The sequence below is a fragment of the Callithrix jacchus genome, chromosome 1, assembly GCF_049354715.1.
Source record: "Callithrix jacchus isolate 240 chromosome 1, calJac240_pri, whole genome shotgun sequence".
Classification (NCBI taxonomy): domain Eukaryota; kingdom Metazoa; phylum Chordata; class Mammalia; order Primates; family Cebidae; genus Callithrix; species Callithrix jacchus.
The window spans coordinates 52,433,405-52,440,849 of NC_133502.1; the positions used below are offsets into that span (position 1 = coordinate 52,433,405).

The 7,445-nt window shown below is 35.8% G+C and overlaps 1 pseudogene; it reads left to right on the forward strand.

Moving 5' to 3' along the window:
- The first annotated feature begins 4,813 nt into the window (after nucleotides 1-4,813).
- LOC118147963 (5S ribosomal RNA) lies at nucleotides 4,814-4,932 on the forward strand (annotated as a pseudogene).
- The last annotated feature ends 2,513 nt before the right edge of the window (nucleotides 4,933-7,445 follow it).

Consider the following 7,445-nt stretch of genomic DNA (forward strand, 5'->3'; position numbering starts at 1 on the left):
AAAAAACAGAAAACAAAGGAAAGAAAGGAAGGGATGGAGGGAGGGAGGGAGGGAAAGAAAAGATAATAAAGGAAGGAAGGAAGGAAGGAAGGAAGGAAGGAAGGAAGGAAGGAAGGAAGGAAGGAAGGAAGGAAAAGAAAGAAACAAAGAAAGGAAGAAAGAGAAAATTTCTTCTCACTTTGGACTCTTGACTGGTAGGTGCCTCTCAGACCTATGCATAGATATGTGACCCTATTAGATCTAGACCTAAGATATCAAAATCACCAGTGGTAACAAAGTTATCCTACCAGATTATGAGACAGAGATAACAAGAGTAATTAAAGAACTAGCAGAAGTAGAAGAGTTCAAACGGAAGTTTTGGAGGTATTGAGTAAGCAGTATAGAAAACCATGAAAATATTAAAAAATAATAGGATTTATGGATTTAGCAATATAAATATTTTGTTCCCTAAGAAACTAAACATTTATGAATATGTATTTTATGTAATATTATTTTACATTGCTTACTGAGAAATATGAAGTGTTGATTCTCATCTAATAATGTTCAAATAATTTTTTAATCTTTAGAAATATTTCTCCATCTTTCTTTGCTACCATCTTATTTTAATCTTTCCTTCATTCTTTCAAAATATACTGTCATAAATGAAAACACTTCTAGAAGCAAGGAAAGATCCTAGACTTGAATTAATATCTCCAAATTATTGTTGCATTACTAGTACGTGTTCAAAGAAATAAGAAAACATTTTTACTACCCATTTGCATGGTGTTTAAATGACCATGTTTCATGTAGTTCCTGAGAGCTAGGTTCATTGAAGTCACTTTATAGTGTCTCCAAAAAGGTGAGGATTTACAATGTCTGCAAGTTTGAGCACTGAATATTTAGTTGATGGCTACATTTGTGAACATTGCACTTAGCCTGTTGAACAGCAGTTAATAAAAGCATATAGTAATAATTGGAACAGAAATAAATACATAAACCGGAGCAAAATCATCGGGCAGCTATGGGGATAAGAGACTCTATGTGCACAAATTCAGTTTTAAGAAATGAATTTAAGTTTAGTAAGAACATGATTTGAATTCTAGAATAACTGCTATCTGTGAGATATTCAAACAGTTTTGTTAACGTGTCTAACCCTCAATGACCTCATCTGTAAATGGGCCACAATTGAAGCTAATTCATAGAAATTTTAAATAATTAAATAGAATATGATAAATTGTACAGAGGTAGAGCTTAATGCCTGGCATTTAGTATACAATGAACTTTAGGTATTACTATCATTAGTTGAAGGGACCGTGTATTAGTCCATTTTCACACTGCTGATAAAGATATACCAGAGACTCAGCAATTTACAGAAGAAAGAGGTTTAATTGAACTAACAGTTTCATGCGGCTGGGGGAGCCTCACAATCATGGCAAAAGCCAAGAAAGAACAAATGATGTCTTTCTTGGATGGCAGCAGGAAACACCTGATAAAATCATCAGATCTCATGAGACTTACTCACTACTATGAAAACAGTATATGGTAACCAACCCTATGATTCAATTCTCTCCCACCAGGTCCCTCCAACAACACATAGGAATTACGAGAATACAATTCAAGATGAGATTTCGGTGGGGAAACAGAGCCAAATCACATCATTCCACCCCTAACCCCTGCCAAATCTCATGTGCTCACATTTCAAAACTAATCATGCTTTCCCAACAGTCCATGGAAGTCTTAACTCATTTTAGCATTAACTCAGAAGTCTACAGTCCAAAGTCTCATTAGAGACAAGGCAAGTCCCTTCCACCTAAGAGCCTGTAAAATCAAAAGCAAGCTATTTTCTAGATACAATAGGATTACAGACATTGGGCAAATACTACCATTACAAATGAGAGAAATTGGCCAAAACAAAGGGGTTATGGGCCCCATGCAAGTCCAAAATCCAGTGGGGCAGTCAAATCTTAAAGCTCCAAATTGATCTCTTTTGACTACATGTCTCATAACCAGGTCATGCTGATGCAAAAGGTGGATTCCCATTGTCTTGGGCAGCTGTGCCCCTGTGGCTTTGCAAAATACAGCCTCTCTCCTGTCTGCTTTCACAGCTGGTGTTGGGTGTCTCCAGCTTTTCCAGGCTCACAATGCAAGCTGTTGGTGAGTCTACCATTCTGGGGTCTAGAGGATAGTTGCCCTCTGCTCACAGCTACACTAGGCAGTGCCCCAGTAGGGACTCTGTGTGGGGGCTCCCACCCCACATTTCCCTTCTGCACTGCCCTAGCAGAGGTTCTCCATGAAAGCACCACCAATGCAGCCAACTTCTGAAATATAAGTAGAGGTTCCCAAACCTTAATTCTCGACTTCTTTGCACCTGCAGGCTCAACACCACGTAGAAGCTGGCAAGCCTTGGGGCTGGCATCTTCCGAAGCCATAGCCTGAGCTCTAAATTGGCCCCTTTCAGCCGCGGCTGGAGCAGTTGGGACACAGAACACTAATTCCCTAGGCTGCACACGGCTCAGGGTCCCTGGACTTGGTCCATATTTTCATCATAGTCCTCTAGGCCTGTGATGGAAGGGGCTGCTATGAAGACCTCTGTCATGCTCTAGAGACATTTTCCCCATTGTCTTGGGGATGAACATTTACCTCCTTGTTACTTATGCAAATTTTTCTACACAGCTTGAACTTTAATTGATTTCTAACTGAGATTTAATTGGACTTAAAATTCCACATGGCTGGGGAAGACTCAAAAGCATAGCAGAAGGTGAAGTAGAACAAATCACATCTTACATGGATAACAGCAGGCAAAGAGAGAATGAGGAAAATGCAAAAGTAGAAACACCTGATAAGACCATCTGATCTCATGAGGCTTATTCACTACCACAAGAACAGTAGGGAAGAAACTGCTTCCATGATTCAATTATCTCCCACGGGCTATGTCCCACAACATATTGGGATTATGGGAGTACAATTCAAGATGAAATTTGGGTATAGACACAGAGCCAAACAATATCAGACATCTTTCATAGTATTTCCAACATGGGTAATGATTGGTTGTTTAACAGAAATAAGGCGTACACTAGTTTCAAAAGCAAGAACTTTACTTCTAAAATCCTGTGTGATTATATTTCTTTAGTTACAGAAATATAACAAATACAACTTTAACTGAATAAAATTAATAAGTAAGTGAAGATATGAATCTCTTCCATTTCTTTTGTGAACTAATTCCTGGAAAATTAAATTTTTTCATTTCTACTTGAAACTGGAGTTCTGTTAGCTTTCTCTGCCTCTGGGAGGTTATGAGTCCAACTGGAATTATTCATAAGTCACAAGGAACCCCATGTCAGACCTCCATAAGCCAAACACAAATCACTTATAGAAAATAGTACATATGCCAGACTCAGTGACTCACACATGTAATCCCAGCAATTTGGGAGGCCAAGTTGAGTAGACTGCCTGATGTCAGGCATTTGAAACCAGTCTGGCTAACATGGTGAAACCCTGTCTCTAAAAAAAATTTAGTCAGGGGTTGTGGTGTGTGCCTTTAATCCCAGTTACTAAAGACGCTGAGGCAGGGGAATTGCTTGAACCAGTGAGGTAGAGGTTGCGGTTAGCTGAGATCATGCCACTGCACTACAGCCTGGGTGACATAGCAAGATTCTGTCTCAAAAAAAGAAAATGGTAGATATATAGATCATTTACATTTTACAGTCTCCTCGGTTTGATGGATGTAATTACTTTTTCTTGTAATTTAAATTCATGCAATTACAATCATCATATACTTTGATAAGGAGAGCTACACCCTTCTGTTTAGATGTTAATGCAAAAAAATCTATATATTTCCGGTCAAGAAACAACACAAACACAAGAGGCCAATGTATAAGATAATTTTGAAGGGAACCATTTGATTTTATTTACAGTCCATTTACAGAATGAACAATGGAGAATAGTTTATCTATGGTTGGTGGTGCATTTTTACTTAGGGCAAAGCTATAGGCACGAGGCAGCAGCCAGAAGTCTGGTTTAATCTTCCTTTCTTCCAGGTGTACAAGTTTTATGAAGACCATTTATTATGGAAAAAGTAAGACTTTGTCCAAATGTATTAAAATGACTATTTCTCTGTTTTCTTTAATGCCAAAGTCAGCTATTTCAATAGAGTTCAAAAAGGAAAAGCATTTTAGAAGTTTACAATAAATCATCTCTAGTAAAAGAACAACTAATTTCATTTTTCACAGTTCTTTCTAGCTGTGCAACTAAAATTGCCTTGTGTAAATTAGTATGAGGTTTTTCTTGGGAGAAGCACAGCTTGAGGTTGTAGAAAACCTCTAACACTTATGTCTTATCAGCAATATGCTTTTCTGTTTTGCGATCACAAGTTTTCCTTCTGTCTCTTTTTTACTGAAAAGTCCTGCTGTTTTTCCCCAAACATAGCAAGTGTTATGTCCCCCTGGGCTACAATACTGAACATACTGACACACACTTGTTTCTGTTCCCTTGATGGTGATTTAGACTGAAGTGAGTTTATTGGATTTTTTTCTCCCCCAAAGCTGTGCCAGCATGAAGTGCTGAGCATTTTACCGTAATGGCATAATTAACATATATTTTAAAATACCAGATAATGTGAGAAAACAAATGTTTTAAAAATTACATATAACAGAATTTGTTGATATTAAGTAACTCAACATCTCTTATGTATAGTTACTATTTTGTAATCAGAATTTAAATAAAATATTGTTTCACAGTATATATATTCAATATAGTTTTACTTTTAAAGGAGCTTCCAATTAAATTCAATTTTTAATTAATTTAATTAATGTTTTTATTTTAAAAGATTTGTGTCATCTATGGCCATACCCCCCTGAGCATGCACGATCTCGTCTGATCTCAGAAGCTAAGCAGGATTGGGCCTGGTTAGTATTTGGATGGGAGACTATCAGGAAATACCAAGTGCCATAGGCATTTAATAAAATAAAAATAAAATATTTGTATGTCATTTTCTTAAAACAACTTAAAAATGTGGATATTTCTTACTAAAAATTTTATATAAGCTTAATCGTTCTAGTTTCTCACAAGGAAAATATTATATGTGTTGATATACAGCTTATAATATTAAAAGCATACTAAATTTCAAGCATCGATTTTCACACAAAATATTTTATTAACATGTAACACTTTATTGTTCTTACTAATCTTAATACCTAGTAGTATTAACATGTCTCATATTAAATCTTAACTGCTGCAAATGCATCTTTTCTTAAAGATGAAAAAATTATTTGCAAAAATTTAATGATTAGTTAAATTCTATTCTATAGGTAAATTTGATCAGTAATGAGACCATTGCACTGAACAGCACTGAATGAACACTGTACAGTGTTGGCCGTACAAAATCTGAACAACATCCAAAATCTTATAGACTTGAACTTAGTAATTGAAAGTTAATAATTTAAGGCTATAAATCTTGGGCATATCTATAATTTTATAATATTAACTAAGATTGGTTTTACTTTTTTGTTTAATAATCTCAAATATGGTTTCAGATAAAATGATTAGTATTCTGTGATGTTACATTGACTTATGGTGATTCTTCTATATGGAAAGCAATATTTACATATTCATAGTAATTTATTTTTTATTAAAATGAGGCACTGGTTTCAAGATTGAAATTGAGTTGTTTAATCTCAACAATGTCTGTAGTGCTGAGATTAAAGTTTAGCCTATCTTACCCATAGGATTAAGCAGTCAGTGGATCTAGATAAAGGGAGGATGGAGTGTGACAGTGAAAATGAAGGAATCAGGTAACAGGTGAACTGAGTTCAGACCTCAGCTGCCTTACTGATTATATATATGTCCCTGGATATCTTAATGTTTTGCTTGTAAACTTTACCTAAGTAAAATTTTTAAATGATTTATATGAGTCCCTAGCACTGCCAATGTGCTATCAACTGTATTTAATAAGTATTTTTTTAGAGCCAGATAACTTTTTTCTTTGATTTTTTTTGTTTAACATATAGTATTATCTTTTTGAACACATTTGAAATTTTAATGAGTTACTAAGCCAGCAAACTGTGGATAAAATCTGGCCCACTGCCTGTCTTTGGAAGTGAAGTTTTATTGGAACACAGCCTGAACCCATTCATTTGTGTATTGTCTATGACTGGCTTTGCCTTTATGCTAAAATAGAACTAAGAAGCTATGACAGAGACTTTTTAGAAAACAGGGCCTAAAATATTTACTGTTTGACTCTTTAGAAGTATAGTGTGCTAAGTCCTGATGTAAACAATCTGGGAGAATATTTCATTCAAACAGGAGAATCTTGCTGCATAATACGTGAAATGCAAACAATCTCATTGCTCAAACTGCTCCAAAGTTTCATTTCTACATAAGTCACAATGCACATAATGTCCACAACTGCTGTTTATCATTTTCTAAGAACTTTGGATTTCCTTTTCCTCATTGTGTCTTTAAAAATGTGTCATGCTTATACTTCATGTTATAGAATGTGTTGCCTTGTTTCCTTGGGTGACAGGTACTTAGGTGGAAATGGTTTGGACATTAAAATCAGACATGTCTCCTAAGAAATGTGTGACTTGGATAGGTCATCAGTCCTTCAAATTTTACTTCCAAAAAACAAAAATGGGCAGGGCTGGATCCAGTGGCTCACACCTATAATCTCAGCACTTTGGGAGGCTGAGATGGGTGGATAATGAGGTCAGGAGTTCAAGATCAGCCAGACCGACATGGTGAAACCCCTTCTCTACTAAAAATACAAAAAATTAGCCAGGCATGGTGGTGGGCTCCTGTAATCCCAACTAGTCAGGAGGCTGAGGCAGAGAATTGCTTGAACCCAGGAGGCAGAGGTTGCAGTGAGCAAAGATCGCACCACTGCACTCCAGCCTGAGTGACAGAGGGAGACACCATCTTAAAAAAAAAAAAAAAAAAAAAAAAAAAAGATAGAGTTTCCAGTACATAGTGGGGCTCATTAACCACATTTATTTTAACAACAAATTTATTAAGCAAAGCAGAAAAGTGTTTTAGTTTACAAATAAGAACTAGTAGTTGAGTGTCAAATTACTAATTAGTTGAGAGGGAAAGAAAAGGAGATCTAAGACGCATAGTGTGATAGTTAGAACACACGTTTGGGAGTCTGATTTCATATGCTCAGATTCTATTTTATCTCTTATTAACTGCGTGATCTTAGCCAAGATCCTTTATTTGTGCCTTAGTTATCCTTATTTATTTTGAATAATGCTTCTTACTTGATAGAGTTCTTTGGGTAGCTAAATAAGCTCATGTAAAATACTCAAATTATGCCTAAAGTAAGCATTATAAAAGCATTAGCTATTGGCATTGATCATCATCATCAATGCATCAGAAATTCTAGAATTATGCTAATTAATAATTGCAAAAATATTAGGCTTTATTATTCTCCTTGGTAAAGGTGGGTAAGTAGCAAAGCAGAGAGAAAGAGAAGG